Here is a 22,940-nt window from a genome sequence, read left to right as displayed (position 1 = left end):
TTCTTCAAAGTGATAATAGCCGCTTTTCTTTTGATCGAGCTGTTCATAACAGGTTGTTTTTAACCGCAACATTCTACTGATTAATTACTATTTCTTCCTATTTCCTTGAACCATCTGCTTGGCTGTTCCGTCCAAGTCAAGTATGGTAGCTAATTAGTAACAACATAACAACGGTGCAGTGCGGCGGGGACTTTCGTACTTTGGAATTGTAACAGTTACTAACCACGAGGTAATGAGCTATCTCTCCACAACGACTCAGGAAGAAACGCAAGAGTGATAGCCATTGATATAATGGCCGTTAATTCTAATCTTGGTAGCGAAGGGCATTGTGACGAATCTCAACTTCAAACAACTGCTGACGTAACGTGAAACTGCTGTTCATATAGAAACTGGAGTTACAACGATCTCTTCCACGTAATCAACCCTCGGTATGTTTCACGTAATAACCTGGTGCGTTCTTATGTTTTTAGATTATCTCATTGTAATAAAAATAATCGCCCAACGTGGGGCTCGAACCCACGACCCTGAGATTAAGAGTCTCATGCTCTACCGACTGAGCTAGCCGGGCTGTACTAACGGCACCTTGAGACCGACTCATAAACTATACAAGGCTGTGTTTTATTTTTGTTTTTCGTAGGAACTGCCAGCTTAATGACTCAGAACGTCCAGAGTGACGCTTCTTGCGTAAGCCTTGGATCGCGATACTAAATCGTACGAAGGTTGAATCTTGTTAAAGCGTTGTTCACAAGGTCATTTATCCATGATACCGTGACTTCAATAGTATTTATTTTTCATCTTCATACCACTGAGATTGCTGGAAATGACAGACGGCGAAAAATTGCAGAATACACCATGGAATGTGTTAAAAGGAGACTATATATAGTTAATGCCTTAAGATTAAAATGAATACTCATAATTATAGTAAGATATAATAGTTCGTTCGTTCGTAATCTGTTTTCCCTCCACGGTCGGTCTTTCCCTCGGACTCAGCGAGGGATCCCACCTCTACCGCCTCAAGGGTAGTGTCCTGGAGCTTCAGACTCTGGGTCTGGGGATACAACTGGGGAGGGTGACCAGTACCTCGCCCAGGCGGCCTCACCTGCTATACTGAACAGGGGCCTTGTGTGGGGATGGGAAGTTTGGAAGGGATAGACAAGGAAGAGGGAAGGAAGCGGCCGTGGCCTTAAGTTAGGTACCACGCCGGCATTTGCCTGGAGGAGAAATGGGAAACCACGGAAAACCACTTTCAGGATGGCTGAAGAGGGAATCGAACCCCTACTCTACTCAGTTGACCTCCCGAAGCTGAGTGAACCCCGTTCCAGCCCTCGTACCACTTTTCAAATTTTCGAGGCAGAGCCGGGAATCGAACCCGGGCCTCTGGGGGTGGTAGCTAATCACACTAACCACTACACCACAGAGGCGGAAGATATAATAGTCCGCCACGAAATTTGAAAAGTGAATGAGGGCTGGAACGGGGTCCACTCAGCCTCGAGAGGTCAACTGAATAGAGGGGGGTTCGCTTCCCTTCTCAGCCATCCTCGAAGTGGTTCTCCGAAGTTTGCAGACTTCTCCTCCAGGCAAATGCCGGAATTGTACCTAACTTAAGGCCACGGTCGCTTGCATCCGAGAGGTAGTGCGTTCGAACCTCACTGTCGGCATCCCTGAAGATGGTTTTCCATGATTTCCCATTTCACACCAAGAAAATGCTGGGGCTGTTCTTTAATTGAGGTCACAGCCGCCTACTCCTTGGCCTTTCCTATACCATCGTCGCCATAAGACCTATCTGTGTCGGTGCGACGTAGAGCACATTGCAAAAATGAACATTTGAAAGAAGTTTCCTTCCCTCCTCCTTGTCTATCTCTTCCAATCTTCCCATCTCCCCAGAGTCCTGCTCCGTGGTAAGTGGTTAGCGTACTGGCCCTATGATCACAGGGGTCCTGGGTTCGATTCCCGTCAGTGTGGGGAATTTTAACCATAATTAGTTAATTTCCCTGCACGAGATCTGTGTGCATGCACCGTCTTCATCATCATTTCATCGTCATCACGACACGCAGGTCGCCTACGGCCGTCAAATCAAAAGACCTCTCCGGAGGCCACACGGCATTATAATCCCCCTACAAGTCCACTGTAGCATAGAAGTTGAGGCCGTCTGGGAAAGGAACTGGTCCTTCTCCCTAATTGTATCTCCCCCACCCAAAGTGTGACACTCCAGGACACTACCCATGAAGCGGTAGAGGTGGGACCCTCGCTGAGTCCGGGAGAAAAACCAACCTTGGGCTGCAAACGGATTTTGTTTCGCTTTATCTCGGCAGCATACTTGATCACAGCTGGAACAATGCTGTGGAAATTAGGTCCCGAACTGAACAGGCAAGGACTGTATTCAAGAGAATGAGCAAATTTCTCTGTAACAAGGACTTTAAGAACAATCTCCATCTCCGTTGACTTCAGTGTTATGTATTCTCTCTCTTAATTTTAATGTTATGGTGCCGAGACTTGGACCCTAACAGAGAACACCACCAAAAAACTTGGATCGTTTGAGATATGGTGCTAACGACGCCTGCTCAGAATATCATGGGTTGACAGAATACGTAACACTGAAGTACTCCAACGCCTGGACAACGAGCTAGAGGGCATGCACAACCAAAAAGAAGAAACTTGAGACTCCTTCACCTTATCTTACAAGGTAAAATGAATGAAGGACAAGTAAGATAAGAAGGAGAATATCTTGGCTACGGAATCTACGAGAATACCCCCACTGTTTTCCGAGTTGCTGAGATAAAGAAACAGATCGCCCTGATGACAGCCGACATCCAGTGAGGATATGGTACAAGAAGAAGGAGAGGGCTATATACTGTTAAAGCTCTTACGATTAAAATGAATACTTGACAATTAATTAGAGTATTAAGACATGTTAGTTGTCATAGGTGTGATAATAATAATAATAATAATAATAATAATAATAATAATAATAATAATAATAATAATAATAGTAAAGCCTCCGTGGCTCAGACGGCAGCGCGTCGGCCTCTCACCGCTGGATACCGTGGTTCAAATCCCGGTCACTCCATGTGAGATTTGTGCTGGACAAAGCGGAGGCGGGACAGGTTTTTCTCCAGGTACTCCGGTTTTCCCTGTCATCTTTCATTCCAGCAACTCTCTCCATTATCATTTCATACCATTTATCACTCATTAATAAATCACCTTGGGAATGGCGACCCCATTGTAATAACAGCCTATATATGTTTCATTCGTTACTTCCCTGACCCGGTCAGTGACTGGAAAACAGGTTGTAGGTTTTCATTTTCAATAATAATAATAATAATAGCAATCGCCTCTGTGGTGTAGTGGTTAGTGCGATTTGCTGCCATTCCCCGGAGGCTCGGGTTCAATTCCCAACTCCGCCACGAAATTTGAAAAGTGGTACGAGGCCTGGAACGGGGTCCACTCTGCCTCGGGAGGTCACGTGAGTAGAGGATGGGGGGTTCGATTCCTGCCTCAGCCATTCTCGAAGTGGTTTTCCGTGGTTTCCTACTTCTCCTCCAGGAAAATGCTGGGATGGTACCTAACTTAAGGCCACGGCCGCTTCTTTCCCTCTTCCTTGGCTATCCCTTCCAATCCTTCATCCCCTCACAAGGCCTCTGTTCAGCATAGCAGGTCCTCTTCCCCAGTTGTATCCCCGATCAAATGTCTCACGGTCCAGGACACTGCCCTTGAAGTGGTAGAGGTGGGATCTCTCTCTGAGCCGGAGGGAAAACCAACCCCTGGAGGGTAAAAGGATTTAAAAAGAAAGAAAGAAAGAAAGAAAGAAAGAAAGAAAAGAAAGAATAATAGAAATAATAATAATAATAATAGTAATAATAATAATAATAGTCCGACTCGTTGGCTGAATGGTCAGCGTACTGGCCTTCGGTTCAGAGGGTCCTGATTAATTCTTCTGGCTCGGGGACTGGGTGTATATGTCCGTCCCAACACTCTGCTCATCATATTCAGACAACATACTACACTACCAACCACCACAGAAACACGCAATAGTGCTTACATCCCTCCATAGAGGGTTGGCGTCAGGAAGGGCATCCGGCCGTAAAACAGGGCCAGATCCACATGTGCTACGCAGTTCGCACCCGCGACCCCACAGGTGTGGGAAAAAGCGGCAGGAAAAGAATAATAATAATAATAATAATAATAATAATAATAATAATAACAATAATAAAGTCAGCGGACTCCTTGGTTGAATGGCCACCATCCAGAACTTCGATACAGAATGTTCCGGGCTCGATTCCCGGCCAGTTCTAGGCTTTTAAACATGCCCGATTAATTTCTCTGGCTAGGGGACTAGTTATTTTTTTTTTGTATCAGTACACATCTACACACATCAAATCAACACAGAAACACGTAATAATGAATACATCTGTCCACATAGGATTGGTATCAGGAAGGTCATTCTGCCGAAACATTTGGCACAAAGTTCGCACGCGCGACCGCACAGGTGTGAGAAAAGCGGTAGAAGAAGAATGGTAGCGATTCTTTTGCGGGTACTCATATTTGGAAACATAGCATTTAAAAATGATATGATCGGGCTGAGTGTTTCAGACGATCGAAGCGCTTACCTTTTCAGCCCAACTGGGCAGGTTCGATTCTGGCTCAGTTCAGTTCAGTGGTATTCGAAGAAGCTCAAATACGTCATCCCCGTGTCGGTAGATTTACCACCGCGCAAAGGAACCCCACGGGACAAAATTCCGGCACCACAGCGTCCCCGAAAACCGGAAAAGTAGTTAGTGGGACGTAAGATTAATGTAGCATTATTATTTTAAAATGATGATTTACAGCGATACCTGAAATAGAAGAGAGGGCCTTCGTTTATGCTTACTAGGGACCAACCAACACGCCCTCGGAAGTACTCTTACGTATATAAAAGAATTAAAATGAGACTAATCGGCCACTGTAGTGTAGTGGTTAGCGTGATTAGCTGCCACCTCCGGAGGCCCGGGTTCGATACTAGCTTTGTGGCAGTCGTTTTGCATCTCATCCATCCTTGAAGTGGTTTTCCGTGGTTTCCCACTTCTTCTCCAGCCAAATGCGAGAAATTACCTAACTTAAGGCCATGCCACTTCCTTACACCTTCCTTTCTTATCCCTTCCTATCTCCCCATCTCCCACAAAGCCCCTGTTCAGGATAGCAGGTGAGGCTAGGGCGAGGTACTGGTCATCCTTCCCAGTTGTATCCCCGACCAAATGTCTCACGTTCCAGGACACTGCCCTTGAGGCGGTAGAGGTGGAATCCCTCGCTGAGTCCGAGTAAAAAACAACCCTCGAGGGTAAATGGATTAAATATTCTACTAAATGACTTTTACTTTCCTAATTGATTATAAAATTTAATACGAAAAATTGACTCTCTCGCCGTAACCATTAATGCACAAATTCCCTGATCCTGAAACACTTTTCATTAAAATATTTCCTTTTTCACGAAAGTCACCTTTGATCTTTTACATGTATGTATGCATTTATGCGTGTAGTAGATGATGATGCTATAATAATAACCGTGTAAAAACTCTCACATTATCTTGGCATTTATAACAGCAGTCGTTTCCTATTCATAACCTTCCGTCACTCTTTGTTCCAGAATAGAAGTCGTTTAATTCGACCTTGCGCTCCAAAGCGAACTTATTTTAGGATTCCGTCTCCTGTGCGCCATCGATTGTTGCTCGAGGTCGCTAAGTTACTGCATTCTAAGCTCCAACGGGGCTCGTATAAACACCTTCCAACTTTTAGGGCCTATAAAATCCTCACTTTGATGACAGCACGTATCGGAACGTTTCCGCTGGATGTAACCATAAAGTGATACATCTTTCGGGAAACCCAGTTCATCTAAAATTCTGTTTAGGATGTAAAAATCTAGAATAGTGGCTAAGTCTTTGGCGCTCTGTACCCAAAACAGCAGGTTAGATCTCGACTGTGGTAGGCGTCTTTGAGGATGCTCAAATAAAGTAGTCGCTCACGTGCGGCCAGTATCCAGTAATTGGAAGATAGTGGGTTCGAGCCGCACTGTCGGCAGCCCTGAAGATGGTTTTCCGTGGTTTCCCATTTTCACACCAGGCAAATGCCGGGGCTGTACCTTAATTAAGGCCACGGCCGCTTCCTTCCAATTCCTAGGCCTTTTCTATCCCATCGTCGCGGTAAGACATATCTGTGATGGTGCGACGTAAAGCAAATAGCAATAATAATAATAACAATAATAATAATAATAATAATAATAATAATAATAATAATAATAATAAAGCAACACAGTGCCTTCGGTTCCTGGCAGGTTATGGGTAGTTGGTATGTCCTGTCCTGTCGACTACTACTAAACTACTAAAAATGTTTTCATTTCTCTCCGGAAGGGGGATGCGGGCCTCTTAGACGGTGACACCGTATCTCAGGCCGGGAGATTTCTTACGGTGAAGGAGATGCTCGGAAAAGTTGAGGGGATTGGTGGCCGTGTCCTATACTAGTAACTGTCCCGGCATTCGCCTTAGTGCAGGAGAATGGAAAACCACGGAAAACTATTCTCAGGACAGCCGACGGTTGGGGCCAGTCATGAGGTCCAGCCCTGCCCCGTCTCCCGAATACAGAGGCGTGGAGCCACGGTAGAGCTATGGTCCCCCCTCCTCTGCTCGGTTGGCCGATCAGAATGCAGAGCTGTTGGACCATGGACCAGCCGTGGTCACTTATTGACAGAGACCCACTCTGGATCTACTGACCTCCTCTCCAGTGGCGTCGCATGCTTAAGATCTTTGGGTGTTCACACAGAGCTGACAGTAGATAAAAATAACCGATGTATAGGTCCAAGTTGCTCCTCAGTCGGTCAACACGTTAACAGGGGCTCAAGTTAGCCTGTATTGCGTCGCTTCTTTGGTTCATTAAGCAATATTATGTTACATATGCAACTGTCAACAGCGCCATGTGGTTAGTCAATTAGCCACTCTGGGCTAACAGTTTTGTGCATTAACCACTGCCACGTACTACGCGATACGTGCTGACGTCTTTGGGATTTCAAAAGAACTTTCAGAGGAGGCACTGGAAGCGGATCAGTGGTCCGTAATCCACTGCCTGCTCGATATGAAACAGCCATCGGAAGCATATTGAGCAGGCAGTGCCGTGATCACACAGTAAACTGTGATCATATTCGTCACACCCACAGCATTTCACCTTCAAGCTCTAGCTATGCAATACGCCGAAGTTTTATAGTTCAAAACGGGGTTGTGATGGGCTGGAGAGGCGCGTGATTCAGATGGAAACGGAAAGTGATTCGGTACTTACAACTTCGTAAATACGTTCCCAACGTACAGAAATTTTGTTCTCAATATCGTGTAAATTTCAAGAGTTTTGGGATTACCAGTGTGCTCACGTGCTCGTGTGATCCTTAACACGCCGGGCTCAGACAGTTAAGGGGCTGTCCTTCTAACCCCACCTTGGCAGGTTCGATCCTGGCTCAGTCCGGTAGTATTTGAAGGTGCTCAGATACATCAGCCTCGTGTCGGCAGATTTACTGGCACGTAAAAGAACTCCCGCGGGACTAAATTCCGGCACCTCGGCGTCTCCGAAAACCGTAAAAGTAGTTACTGGGACTTAAAAGCAAATAACGTTAATTAGTGTTGATCCTTAATACGAGACGCCCCTGGTTCTGTCTCATGTATGTGAAAATGGTCAAATTTGTGTAATGTACTCTACCGTTCACTTTCTATATTAACAGATTCATCTTCCTGTACGATGCAGGCACGTAGACTATTACTGTAGGGCTGGGATAGGAAGAAAATAGATGCTTTTGAAATGAGTTTGAGAATGCCCCGTACTTCTTTGACGGAATTTAATACTAAGGACTCGATTTTAAACGAGCTGGAAATTGAGAAATAGTTATATAGTTTCTGTCTCCAATGAAAACCGCAGTTCATTCACCGCATCGTAAGTAGAGGAAGTGAATCTCTGGATAAGGTGCCGGTGTCCGGCCAGACCACTTATGAGAACGCGACTACCATTGGCTCATAAAATTAAATATTATGTTGGTCCTACAGTTGATAACGTATATAGAAAATCTCAAGAGAGAACGACATGGACAACTGTCTCGAAGAATGTCAAGATCCTCAGTAATGAAGGGACATCTGCAATGAGACCAGCATTTGGCCATGGCTTCAAACGCATGCAATTCCATGCAGTTTGGTATGAATTTCGACCAACAGTTTTTGCCTTCATGTCTGAGGACAACAAGGTCGGCGATGACATAAAGGCAAGGGCCGCAACTGGGAACAGGTGTTACTTCGCCTTCCAGGATTGCAACGCTCTTCAGATCATTGAAACATACCGTGTACAGGGTTAGAATCCGCCCAGTGTTGCTGTACGCATGGAAGACGTGGAACCTAACAAGAACTTCATATGGGTGTGGGAGAGAAAGATCTTGAGGAAGATCTTCGGCGCGGTTCACGATCAATGAAAGTAGCGCATCAACACCAACGAAGAAGCCCGCACCCTGTACGGTGACCTCAAAATTGACTCAGAGTCCAGAAACAGAGGAGACTTCAGTACCTCTGGTACATCATAAGGATGGACCAAGACCGAGGCACAAAGAAGACGGTGGAGACCAGCAGTAAATGGAACCACTTTCCACAAGAGATCAGAGGGACTTCAAACTAAGGAAGCTTGAATCATGTCTGTAGGAGCATATGATTGTCCCGACGTTTCAATGGCTCCAGTTTACTTCGATAGCTGCGAAGCTCACAGTGAAAAGGAGTGATTTTTTATTATGCTTTCATTCACCTCCCTGAAGGGGTGAGGCGGGCCACCCATAGGGCAACGCCCTCTCACTGGGCGGGAGAGTGGGCATGATTAAAGGAGGTGAGAATGGAGTGATGCAATTCCACCTCATTACATTGTCCATGCTACGGTGCCCTGCTCGCCTATTGATCCGCCATATTGGAGGGGCGTTTGCCGATATCTTGTTCTTTGGCCAATGATTGAAGCGTTTAGGAGCACGACGTTGGTCGAACTGCCTTGGCGGAGACAAGCAACTGATCACCTGGCGCCTTTTCTGGTCTGCCGTGGCTATCGTGTCCCCCATGATTTAAAGCTTTCAGGACTGGAAACCAGGCTTTTTTGACCCTTTTCTCCTGTACTACATGCCATGGCCCGGTAGCAGCAAGTGTTCGGCGACTGATGACATTTCAGCTTGTCCCAGCCGGCTGTGCCTGATGTGCTCCTTCAGTCGGGTGGCAATGCTACGTTTCATAGTTCTTTTGTAAACCTACCGCAGCCACACGGGCTCTTGTAGACACCTGCTGTGGAAAGAAAATACAGACATGATTTTACTACGCCGGCCTTGAAAGCCTCAACTACTAAAGGAAGCTTCAAACGAGTGTGTTCAGAATTTCTCTATGGGATGATTTCTTTTTACAATTTGCTGTGGTGTGAAAATCGGAAACCACGGAAAACCGTCTACAAGGCTGCCAACAATGGGGTTCGAACCCACTACCTCCGAATGCAAGCTAACAGCAGCGCGTCCCTAACCCCACAGACAACTCGCCCGGTATGGGATGAACTGGTAGAACATCAGCAGGTCGTCGCGTTATTATTATGATTGAGCGACGATTGGCTGCATTACATAACAATGTTGTTGGGTATTCAGCTCGAAGGCTGGTTTGATCCTCCACAGACGCACCAACAGCTGCCATAGATAGCCTAGGTGTCACTGAAGAGGCATACTAGGGAAATGAGGAGTGGGGTAGTTTCCCGTTGCTTTCCTCACTGGGCCAGAAGTTGCTATTGCATATCAGTCTGCCAAGCCCACTGAAATGCATGCACCAACCGACCCTCTGAGCGATACATTCACAACATTCATAACAGGGACTGGCTGCATAATAAACGGTATTACTAGCATCGCTCATACCTCAGCCACTTTGATATAGTCAAAGCCAAGGAGGAGACTTCGATAGGTCAAGGAAAGCAACAAATTCATTCTAGCCCATGCCGGAAGACACAGTGCACTGTAAACACTGCCAGCAAAGGCATACATTACAATAATAATAGAAAAACATTTGGAACATTAAATAAAATTTAGAGTCCATAAAATCATAAAATCAAAATTAAACAAGCTAAATACACGAAAACTAACGGCAGGATGAGACAGCGGAAGGAACCCTATGAGGTTGTGGATCGAAGGACTTCTATGGCTGAAACTTCAACCAAGAACAGTTTAGTTAATACCAATTTGTTATAAAGCATATGAAGGGAAAGGAAATAAAGAACACTACCGGTAGCATAAGCACAAAATAGAAATACAAACCCAGATGAAATGAAGTTGCAGTCTTACCAATCCTAGTCTTCATAGAAAATACTTGTAATGTGAAGCGACCACCTCCACCAAAAATAAATTACAGGTTAAAGGAAAATAAATCCAAAGAAGCAGATTTACCGAGGTCAATTTCTATGAGCAATTTGATTAAATTACAAAACTGGTAGACAAAACTTGCCTCGTGCCAACGTGAGCATGGATGTAAAAGCTCTTTACATCGCCGTAATTACAAGTGACTTCTGATGGAAAGATCGAGGGGTAACTCCTCTGACAAATTAAAACGTGAAATAAAATAAAATTAAGTTACATTAGGACATTTAAGATTTGCTTACCTCTAGAGAAGGCAGATCTCCCATGGAGCACAGAACTCCCGGACAACACGTCCGTTCTACATGATGCCGAAGATAGAATTATGACACCCTGCGACGCGCTTCCCGAAAGTAGCCCGCGCTGGATGTGCAACCGGAAATGGCACAGCAAAATTAATGACCAATGACCGCACAAGAGTTACCTTTCGATTTATTTTAACCAATCGAATTTAAATGTTAAACTGGACGCGTGTTATCTTGTCTTTTGGAAACATCTCGAAGCTTATATCTTGTGCAAGTCGCAGAAAAATCGACATGTGTGGTACAGAGTGTCCCACAATTTTCGACGTAAAATTTAATGCAGTTTTTAAAGGATCCAAAATGTACTTGAACTACGTAAAATATACAAACCATCACAGCAAACGTCAGAATTATTATTATTATTATTATTATTATTATTATTATTATTATTATTATTATTATTATTGTTGTTGTTGTTGTTGTTGTTGTTGTACCGGGAGGTACACCTCTACGCCGCAAATTTAAATCTTGCGCCAATTAGTACTCCTCTACAGGAGAAACACTGAACTTTGAACTAGACCTACTTAAATTTTTCCTCAGAAGATGTCACTACCGTAATTTTGTGATTATGAAGTTGCCAGTACTGTGTGAATTTCAACTTGTTTTGTTTTCCATTGATCAAGAAGTGTGGACATTCTCTCATAGATGCCACTATAAAAACTATGATCATGCACCCTGGTGCGAAGGGAAAGAACCTTTTTTAAAGAAATTTTGTATTCATAAGTTTTTCTTTACTAAATTTTGTTCATTCATCTTTGGATTGGCAATATTTATCTTTTCTTTCCGCCAGTTTTAAATTCAGCCAATCCCTAATTTCTGTAATTAATTTTAAGCCTATCATGTATTTCTTCTTCGATTTGGAGTGTAACTTTTGATGTTAACCAATAAAACGCAGTGGGTGTGTCTTGATTATTCAGGAAAGGTCTTGAACCTTCCCCGAGGGTTTATAAACTGCGGATTTTCACGTCTCTTCGCCACTTGATCAACATCTAACTAAGTGTGTGTATGTGAAGCAGGAGGCGGGAGGTGCTTCTTTCATCAGGCAGCAGTACTTCGACAAGGTATGGCCACTTGCCATCTTCACCTTTTGCTAGCTCCGCAGTTTAACCAGAGGGATAGGTCCGAAACTTTAACGATGTAACCTACTTTTCTGTAATGTAATTTTCTACCGGCTTATGTAAATATCTTTAACTGGAAATCGTGGATAGAGAGTGCTGTACCCTCTCGAGCTCCCCTTCATATTGGTTTGAGGTGACTACATTTCGTAACTGGTTTTCTTCCTTTCTGTAATGTCGTAAATTATTGTTATACGAGTCACCTCCACAGTTTAGGAATAGCCCCTGTTTCATCGGCCTAGTGCCTAGTATTTAGGTGTGCGAGTACACGCCTCCATTCATTTTGGTATTTCGGGCCATTTACTTAACCTGTTCTTTTTCCGCTAAGGCCCAGTAGGTTGGGTACAAGATACCCCCGTATCATTATTGTAAGTTGTGCCTTGATGGCAATTAATTGTAAAGTCTGGTATTGCCTTTAAGAGGCTTGGAAAACTGAGAGCGTGTCAGCTCTTTCCAAGTGTTGTAAAAGTGCCTCTGGGAGGCTTGACATTGACATTTTGGGAGCATGGGCTCCAGGGACTAGGAGTTTTCTGCCCTTGTGTAAATAGTAATCTGTTGTAAGGTCGAGCCGAGAGCTCAGGAAATGTAATGCGAGGAGCTGAAAGCCCGGATTACTGAACTGTCACTAAATTTTGGATGTACTTGCTCTGTATAAATTTTGTCCTGGTACCTGGTATGTTATGGTTATCTCAACCAGTGAAAAGTGGTTAAATTTTGTTGTTATTGATTGTTAAAACTCAGAAAATATAACCTTGTTAACTTTGATTTGGTAGTTGACCCATTCACCCCGGCACTTTCTTTCACCTCTGCTGATCCACCAACCACGGTAACAATTATTATTACAGCCCCGCAATCTAGGGGTAGTGAACCTGCCATTCTCGGTCAGGGATCTGAGATGGTGATTATTGCTTTAAGAGAAAGAACACCTGGGCAACCATCCTCTAATAAGAGGGAAGAGGTTGAAGGGATCCGACACGTCGATAAATGAAGGTATCAGCTAGAGAAAGACAGGAATCACGACGGGCGTGAATATGTAAGATACCCTAGGTTTCGCAAACCTATTACCGTCGGGGTAGGAAAAGAACAAGAGTGGACCAAGAGAGGTCAGATAAGATGGATAAAAGTAAAGAGCCTGGTACAAGTAAGTGGAAGCAATGCCAGGACTAACCTTAGGGCCCCGTGGTCACCAATCCACTTTCCCTGTCGCCCCTATTAGTCACCTCTTACGATAGGCAGGGACACTCCGTGGATGTTATTCTACCACAGCGGGTTGGATCCGAGAGCAGAATCGAGGCGTACATTAGATCAATCGAGGCACTATCTGATGCTGTGGTAACGGCCCCGGTCTATAAAGTCAAGAATAACAACCGAGAGGATATGTCACACTGACCACGCGTTAACCCGTAATCTGCAGGCCTTCGAGATGAGCAATGGTCACTCGGTTGGCTAAGGCGCAAGGGGGCTGTTGCGCCATCAGTGTATTATTATTATTATTATTATTATTATTATTATTATTATTATTATTATTATTATTATTATTATTATTATTATTATTATTATTATTATTCCGAGGTATCTGTGGAACAGCAGAGGTGAAAAAAGGTGCGGGGGTGAACGGGTCTCAAACTACGAAATTAAAGTTAAGGTAAAATTTAACAAGGTTATATTTCTTTTCAAAATCAAGAATAAGGAATAACAATTGAACAGGTACTCAGTAGCCGAAACACAATTCGAAAATGTACAATGACAGTTACAGGATTTGGGCTCCGAGAGCCAGACACACAATTCTTGAGCAATTAGCCCAACTTTACGATATACAGAATTCAAAAAAAGGGGCAGAAGACCCCAATCATGCCCAGGAGCACTTGCTCCCAATTACACAGTAAAGCCTCCTCGAGGCGCGCAGAAAACACAATTTTTATTTTGGAAAGAGCAACCAACTCTCAAAGTTCTAGCCTATCAAAGGCCACACCAAATTCCACCTTCAAGCTGTCCTCCTAGGACATAGACACAAGGGTACAAATACCCAACCTACTGAGGCCTATTAAGTGAGAAAAGGTTAATTACATGGCCTCTAAAATACCAATTCGAGAGGAGGCGTTCTTGCACTCCTAATACATTTTGTTTAAAACCTAATCTGGCTCTAGGCCGCTAATACAAGGGCTAATCCCATACTAAAGAGGTGACTTATAGAAGGAACAATTTACATTACGTTAAGGAAGAAAAGGTTGTGAAAATAAGTTCACCTCAATGCAATATGAGTGGGAGCTCGAGAGGGTTAAACACTCTCTATCCCAATTTGTAATTTAAAAGATAGAATAGATACCAAGTGTTTTTACATTTTAAGGGAAGTTACATGGTAAAAGGCTTCGGACCTGCCCGGAGAGTTAAACTGCTGAGCTAGCAAGAAAAGAAGTTATTAAACGGCCATTACCTTATGGATGAACTGCTGCCCGAAGAAAGAGGCGCTTCCCGCCCCCTGCTACGTACTTTACACATTGAAAAATGTTACTGAAGTGGCGCAGAGACCCTAAAATCAGCAGTTTATATACTCTCGCGGAAGGTTCGAGGCGTTTCAGGAATGAAAACACCCTCCCACAAGAATTTTATTGGCTAGGGTTAAGCCACACATCCCTTTTGGAGAAGATACACCTGATTGGTCACAAATTAATTAAAAAATACGGGATTGGCTAGATTCAAAACAAGGGGAAAGAAAGTGTTATACAGCCAACTTAAACAATAACAGAAAGAAATTTAACAAGGAACAAACTTTTGAAATAAAAATTTCTCCAAAAAACAGTTCTTTCACTTCGCACTAGGGTGCACCATTGTAATTCTTCAGTAGTGTCCTCTAGAAGAGAAAGTTCACACTTCTTACTGCAGGTAAAACAAAAATACATCGAAAACGACCCAGTTCAGAAACTTCAAAATTTCCAAGTAGTGACATCTTCTGAGAAACTTGAAAATTAACACATTAGATAAAGTTCAGACTTCCTCCAGTAGGGGAGTTTCAACAGGCGCAAAGTTTGAATTAGCGACGTGGAGGTGTACCACCCGGTACAATTATTATTATTATTATTATTATTATTATTATTATTATTATTATTATTATTATTATTATTATTATTAGCCTATATATATATGCGTTAGGCCCTCTAAGGAGCACGTAGAACCATTAGTTAGCAAGCTTCTTCTTGTTTCTCTTATCCTCCCAAAACTTCTTCATCCTCGCACTGTGAGTCTGTCGTCTTTCTTGAGTCCATGCCTCCTGGAGTTTGAAGTTTCCTGTACATTGTCTGGCTGCAAAGCTGTGGAAGTTAATTTTGTGTCTAAATGTAGCCCGTGTAGTTGTCAGTGGGTCAACGCCGACTTCTGAGAGATCTTTCTGGGTGTCAGCAAGCCACCGTACTTTATTTTGTCGGGTTCCGCTGATAATGGAGGAAGATTTTCTTGCTCAGTCGCGAGTCGTCCATTCGTGCTAGATGTCCGTAGAATTGCATACGTCTTTTCTGGGCGATTGAAGTGAATCTTTCGGTCAGCGAGTAGAGTTCTTCCGAGCTTTTTCGCATCCATATTCCATCTTGGAACTTTGGTCCAAATATTTTTCTAAGTATTTGCCGTTCCATTTTCTCGATGCCATTTATATTGATGGTCAGTGTTGATGTTTCAATCGCGTAGAGTGCTTCAGGAGGAACTACTGTGTGGTAGTGACGCAGCTTGGCTTGGATGGAAAGGGATTTCTTATTGTAGATATTCCAGGTGACTGTGTAGGCTTTACGTAATTTTTCGGCACGGGTCTTGTTGGCTATCCTGTCGTTACCAGAGATTCCGATAATTTCACCTAAGTACTTGAAATGTTTAACTCGTGTGATATTGGCATATTTGGTCCCAAGTGATTCCACACTGGTGTTCTTGGAGTCCATGTATTGTGTTTTCTCATATGATATTTGGAGGCCAGTCTTAATAGCAATCTCATGTAGATTCTCAAGAGTGGTTCTGGCTTCCTCGGGAGTGCTTGTGATTATTGCTAGGTCGTCAGCAAAGGCAAGACACTTAATATTGATTCGCTTATCTCTCGTTCCAATATTTATCTTGTGTACTTCTTTCTCCCACGTTCTAACGATCTTATCTAGTACAAGATTGAACAGCAGTGAAGATAATCCATCACCCTGCCTCACGCCTGTTCTTATCGCAAATGATTCAGAGATTTCGCCCATGAATTTCACTTTGGAAGTTGTGTTAGTTAAAGTCTGTTGGATTAACTTCGTTGTTTTGTTGTCAACACCATATTCATGAAGTACATCTAATAGGGTGGCACGGTCAATCGAGTCGTAAGCTTTTTTAAAGTCAACAAAAGTGACCACTGTTCGAATTGATTGGCGATGTTGGAGAATCATCTTGAGGTTCCAGATCTGTTCTGCACACGATCGGTGAGGTCTGAAGCCCGCCTGGTATTCTCCAATCTTCCATTCTATCTGTTGTTCTAATCTGGTACGGAGAGCACGAGAGAATACTTTGTAAGCAATTGAGAGGAGAGAGATACCTCGGTAATTGTTCGGATCTGTCTTGTCACCCTTTTTGTGTAGAGGATGAATCAAAGCAGCTGTCCACTCTGCAGGTATGATTTCGCTCTCCCATATAATGATGGCTTGTGATCGGTCAATAATGACCTCACATCCGGTCCTGAGCATTTCGGCAGTTACACCATCTTCCCCTGGTGCTTTGTTGTTTTTAAGATTTAATACAATATTCTGTATCTCGTCCTGTGTTGGTGGAAGTGAGTCATGGTTTGGGGTGGATATTCTGAATTGTAGTTTTTCGGCAGGAGGTTCACAGTTATGTAACGCCTCAAAGTACTGCTTTAAGATGTCACAGTTGGCTTTTGTATTCGGCTCAAGTGTTCCATCGATGCGACGAAAACAAATACTAGAGGGTTTTTAGTTAGTCAGTTCTTCTCTAAAAGTTCTATAGAAATTTCGAGTGTTGTTCCTTTTGAAATCGTAATCGATTTCCGACAATCTATTGAGGTGGCAGGTACGTTTAACTTGTCTAATAGTTTTGGCTGTTCGCTTCTGTATTTCTATGAAGTTACTCCAATTTTCTGGTGTTTGGTGACTATGCCAATTCTTCCAGGCTTGCATCCGGGATTCCAGAGCTCTATCGCAATCGGCAGTCCACCACCTGTGTTTACGTTTTCGTGGAGATTGGCCAAGTTTCTTCGCTGAGTCTTGAATGGTTGCAAGAAGGGTGTCCCATGTTTCTGTGTTAGTCTGCATTGATTCCATGAATTCCTGTGCGTGATCGTTTAAGTATTCTGGATCAATGCGTGGTATTTTAGGTTTCTGATAACTTTTCCGGTTAGGTCTGAAGCGGACTTTGGGTATTCACCTATGTAGTTGATTGGTGATTTCCAAGTGGTTCCTTTTCCACGGAGGTTTCTTAAAGTGTGTGGACATTATTTGGAGGTTAGCCATTCTACATATGTTCATTAGGCGATGTCCATTGGCATTAGTCTTCTTGTGTGCTGAAAAGCATCCAATGATGCTTCTGTATTCTCGTTCCCTGCCGATTTGTGCACTGAAGTCCCCAAGGAGAATTTTAACGTGATGCTGAGGTATCTTGGCGTGTGCTCGTTGGAGTTGCAACCAGAACTTCTCAATTTTGTTTTTGTCAGTTTCACTGTTCACCGGAGCGTGTGCATTAATCAGTGTGTAGGCTTTGTTAGCACATTTAACCGTGCGTAGAGAGAGACGTTCCGAAGGTGATGTAACATTTATCACCGAGTTCTGTATGCTGTTATGTACTAGGAATGCAGTGCCCAAAATATGTAAATTACTATTTGCGAGTTTAGTTGCAGGCCTCCCCTTATATATTCGATATCCACCTGAATCAAAGTGATCGTAATCACAAAATCGCGTTTCTTGAACTGCAAGAATAAGAATTCTAAACTTGTCTCAGGTATCAGTCACAATCTTGAGTTTGCCTGTTTTAGCCAGAGTCTGTACGTTGAGTATGCCAATTAACTGCATTCTCTTGTGTTTCAGAAGTTTTGGGAAGCTCCGACTCTTCCCTGCATGATGTCATGGTCCCCCAGAATCCGAATGACCAGGTTCGCCTTTACTGTTAGCAGTGCAGGCCTGAGGTAGTTGCTCTGTCACTTGTGTTTCCATCATGCTAAGTTCGTGGTTGATGTTAGCTGGTGGGTGTGAGCCCGGGACGGATGAATCATTCATTTTGATTCACCCTCATCGCAAGGGTTGTTAGTCCATACGGGTAGCTGATGTTCTGCTATGATGTTTATTATTATATTTTCACAGACCACCAAGATAGCTCCCAGCAGTAGGCTGTTGCCTTAGAAACGCCTCAATGGAAGAGTGGAATTATATATCTAGTTGGTAGTATCTATGGAGACCAAGAAAATTTAGCGAGTGGGTGGTTGTTAGGCAAGGTTAGTAACCAACATACACTCTTGGTGCATTCTTGGTAAGTTCATTACTCTACGATCACGTTCATTCTTGGTAAGTTATCTATGGAGCAATTGTAGTAAAATCCAACATGGAGGCATTTAGGGCAATAAAATGAAACAAAACTATGCCCTCAAATCAATCAAAACATGCTCCAGACTCGCAAGACAATACGTTCACACAACCACCACACCAATCAAATGCTCAAATACTCCCTGATGCCCACCGACACTGCACAGAACGCGAGAAAAGATGTCAAGATAGCGGAGCTCCACTTCATGACTCCAGCTTGGCGGCCATGATATTATTATTATTATTATTATTATTATTATTATTATTATTATTATTATTATTATTATTATTATTATTATTATTATTATTATTATTATTTGTACGTACACCATCAGGTTACATAACTTGCTTATTACTTCAATATTTTCATTGGCTTTATCATTTAGCAGCTAAGGCGAACTCTTCCGGACGGACACTATTTATTTCACCAGCTTGACGAACGATGATCAAGCAAACATCTTCAGCAAGACAAGAATCACAACATCAAGTGACTTCGATCCAGCTTTACTTAGTGTGCTACCATCCTTGGAGATTACACACCTTCAGTACTTGAAATGGTCCTCCTGTTCCAGTTTGTATTCCGTGTCCTACATTCAAACTTCTTAAGTTTCTTTCCACTTCACATCACTTTCGTTGTGGAAATGCTCAGTTTCAAATCATAATCTTAACAATTTTCTTTTTTGAAGCTCGAGGATATTAGACATCTTTTTCCAAACACAATTTACACTGAAGAGAAAGCCTTCGTGAGACAAATTTGTCTTACCATATGCTCACAAATGTGAACTACTACCTGTCATCAGTTGGGAAGTAATTATTGAGTAAGGTAATCGAATTACTTTTAACGATTACAGTCTTAGTCACTTTTAGTTGTAATCGTTACTTTTATCAAAATGTAATTTTACGTCTAATTTACTTCTTGGTGTGTCTGTGTGGTGTGGTGGTTAGCGTGATTAGCTGCCATCCCCAGAGGCCCCGGTTCGACTCCCGTCTCTGCTACGAAATTTGAAAAGTGGTACGAGGACTGGAACGGGATCCGGGAGGTCTTCTGAGTAGAGAGGAGTTCGATTCCGTCTCAGTCATCCTCAAAGTGCTTTTCCGTGGTTTCCCACTTCTTCTCTAGGCAAATGATGGGATAGTACCTAACTTAAAGCCACGGACACTTTCTTCCCTTTTCTTTTCCCGTCTCCTCCAAAATTCCCCTAAACGCTTGTTCAGCTTAGCAGGTGAGCCCGCCTGGGTAAGATGCTGGTTTTCCTCCATTTCATCCATTTCATCCTCATCACAACGCGTAGGCCGCCTACGGGAGTCAGATCAAAAGACTTGCATCTGGCGAGCCGAACTTGTCCTCGGACACTCCCGACACTAAAAGCCATACGCCATTTCATTTCATTTCAATAATTTGCTTCCTGAAATAACATTGTAATCGTTATATTCTAGTAACTGATACACGCCGCACCGCTCCATTACAGCAGAACCCGTAACTTCACCAGTTCTGGATTAGGTACTTTCTTACCTCTCCAGTACTTTCAAAGGAATCATCCTTATACCAAGGATGTTCTTAAAATTAAACACAAGTATTCCTTAAAGTGCCCCTGTTGGGCGTCTTTTCAGTAAGTGTAAAGTGAATGTTGAAAACCAATTAATATATTAAATAGAAAAATATCTGAAACGCTACAGTCGTTAACTAAAATAAATATGATGGAAAAGAGTCATTTCGGAATTTCCATGGTTTCATACTTAGTCTCGCTTAGTATGAAATGATATGAAATGTCGTATGGCTTTTAGTGCCGGGATATCCCAGGAAGAGTTCGGCTCGCCAGGTGCAGGTCTTTCTATTTGACTCCCGTAGGAGACCTGCGCGTCGTGATGAGGATGAAATGATGATGAAGACGACACATACACCCAGCCCCCGTGCCATTAGAATTAACCAATTAAGGTTAAAATCCCCGACCGGGCCGGGAATCGAACCCGGGACCCTCTGAACCGAAGGCCAGTACGCTGACCGTTCAGCCAACGAGTCGGACTCGCTTAGTGATGATAACCACTTAATGTCTCTATGCTGAAAAACAACACGCACAAAATGAAGTACAATAATATTTTTTTTTGTTCGGATTTTGGTCTAAAAATGAACATGAAATAGACGAAATTAATGGTTATCAAGCGACAAAGTCAAATCCCAATCCAAATAACAGGATGCCTGAAAGATCTGGAGTTGGTGAATGATTGTGTATATCTGGGCTCCATAATCAGTAACACGGGATATTGTGATAAAGAAATAAAACGACGGATTGTCCTAGGTCGTGCCGCAATGGTTAAACTTACAGAGATCTGGCAGAACCGGGCATTATCCAAAACAGTGAAATTACGATTGGTGGAATCACTGGTGTTCTCTGTTTTCCTGTACGGTTGTGAGACCTGGACTGTGAAGGCTAGTGACAAGAACCGAATAGATGCCTTTGAGATGTGGTGTTGGCGGAGAATGCTCCGTATACTATGGACAGAAAGAAGAACAAATGCCTCCACTATAGAAGAACTGAGCATCACAAAACGTTTATCTTCCCGCGTTAGTGAAAGTTACCTCCAGTTCCTGGGACACGATTTGAGGAGAGAAGGAGGCAATTTAGAGGAGATCATTCTGCAAGGCAAAATTGAAGGCACCAGACCAAGGGCCAGAACAACAAGTAGATGGTTAGACCAAGCAAAGAAGATCACCGGTCTACCTCTTCACAATATCTTAAGAAGAGCTGAAGACCTGGAAAATCTCGTAAAGGATGCAGTTACTAATGAAGTGAAGAAATGAGGTCACGACGCTCAGCAATGAGTAAACCGACTGATGATGAATATATTTTCCGTGTAAGCTCGGCATTATGCGGGAGAATATGGCCGTGATTTACTGGCGTTCTGTAAAGAAATTGTAATTTTACGGATTACTTGCTGAAAAGGTAATTTGTAATCGTAATTGAATAAAATATTTCTTAAAAAACTGTAATTCAGCATTTTTTTTTTTTTTTTTTTTTTTTTTTTTTTGCTAGTTGCTTTACGTCGCACCGACACAGATAGGTCTTATGGCGACGATGGGACGGGAAAGGGCTAGGAGTTGGAAGGAAGCGGCCGTGGCCTTAATTAAGGTACAGCCCCAGCATTTGCCTGGTGTGAAAATGGGAAACCACAGAAAACCATTTTCAGGGCTGCCGACAGTAGGGTTCGAACCTACTATCTCCCGAATACTGGATACTGGCCGCACTTAAGCGACTGCAGCTATCGAGCTCGGTAATTCAGCAAAATTATCTTCTTATTGTAGCCTACTCTTCCCATCACTGCCTGTCATGTTATACCTTTCAGAAAATCATCCATGTAAACAAATCTCTGTAACTACACTAGCGTCCCGTTTAACTGAATCCCGATTAACCGAATTTTCGGATTAACCGAATTGCTTAAAAAAATCGTGCGTGATCGTGTTTAACTGGAAATCGCTTCTGAAGGATTTTAAATCTCGGCGACTCAGAAAACCGTAAAAGTAGTTAGTGGTACGTTAAACAAATAAATTATTACATTACTGTATTTCTTTTCGTATAACTGTAATTTATCAAAGAGCAAGTCCATTGCTGGTAAGGCCAGCTGTTTACAGCAATCAATCAATCAGTCATCAATGATCTGCATTTAGGGCTGTTGCCCAGATAGCAGATTCCTTATCAATTGTTTATCTGGTTTCTCTTAAATGTTTTTACAGCGTTTGGAAACATATAGAACATTTTCTTGCATAAATTAATACAAAAACTTATTTCCCGTCCTAGAAATTAATATTTACTCCAATTTTTTCTCTTGAATTGCAACTTTTCTTCATATGACCTTTCCTACTTTTAAAATCTTCAGTCAATCTTATTCCTCTGGTGATGTCATTTCACGCAATCTCTCCACTGACAGCTCGAAACATACCACACAGTCGAACATCTCCTTACTCCCAAGTCTTCCCAGGTCAAAGTTTGCAACATTTTCGTGGCAGTACTCTTTTGTCAGAAATCAGCCAGAACAAATTGTGCCGGGCTGAGTGGCTCAGACGGTTGAGGCGCTGGCCTTCTGACCCCAACTTGGCAGGTTCGATCCTGGCTCAGTCCGGTGGTATTTGATGGTGCTCGAATACGTCAGCCTCGTGTCGGTAGATTTACGGGCACGGAAAAGAACTCCTGCGGGACTAAATTCCGGCACCTCGGCGTCTTCGAAAACCGTAATAGAGTAGTTAGTGGGACGTAAAACAAATAACATTATTATTATTATTAGAACAAATTGTGCTGATTTCCATTAAATCTATCCCAGTACACGTATGAAGTAATCCTGATGTGGGTCCCATACTCTGTAATCGTACTCTAGTTGGGGTCTTACCAGAGACTTATACCTCCTGCCCTTTACAACCTTACTATAACCCCTAAATACTTTCACAGCCATATGAAGAGTTTTCATCTTTACTTACAACCTCGTTCATGTGATTAGATCTTTCCTTATATTAACACCTAGATTCCCATGAGTACATTCACCCTATCAACTCACTTAGTAACAGTAAGAGAACTTTTCGTCTAGGTGAA

General features: G+C 42.9%; 1 non-coding gene across 1 annotated transcript; it reads right to left on the bottom strand.

Annotated features, from left to right (window-relative positions):
• Window positions 1–495: 495 nt before the first annotated feature.
• TRNAK-CUU (transfer RNA lysine (anticodon CUU)) lies at window positions 496–568 on the bottom strand. The gene has a single exon. It is a non-coding gene; the product is annotated as a tRNA-Lys (tRNA).
• Window positions 569–22,940: the final 22,372 nt, after the last annotated feature.

This window comes from Anabrus simplex, chromosome 3 (genome assembly GCF_040414725.1).
Source record: "Anabrus simplex isolate iqAnaSimp1 chromosome 3, ASM4041472v1, whole genome shotgun sequence".
Lineage (NCBI taxonomy): Eukaryota > Metazoa > Arthropoda > Insecta > Orthoptera > Tettigoniidae > Anabrus > Anabrus simplex.
The sequence above is the reverse complement of the archived record's forward strand: the minus strand, read 5'-3'. Positions and strand labels throughout refer to the sequence as shown.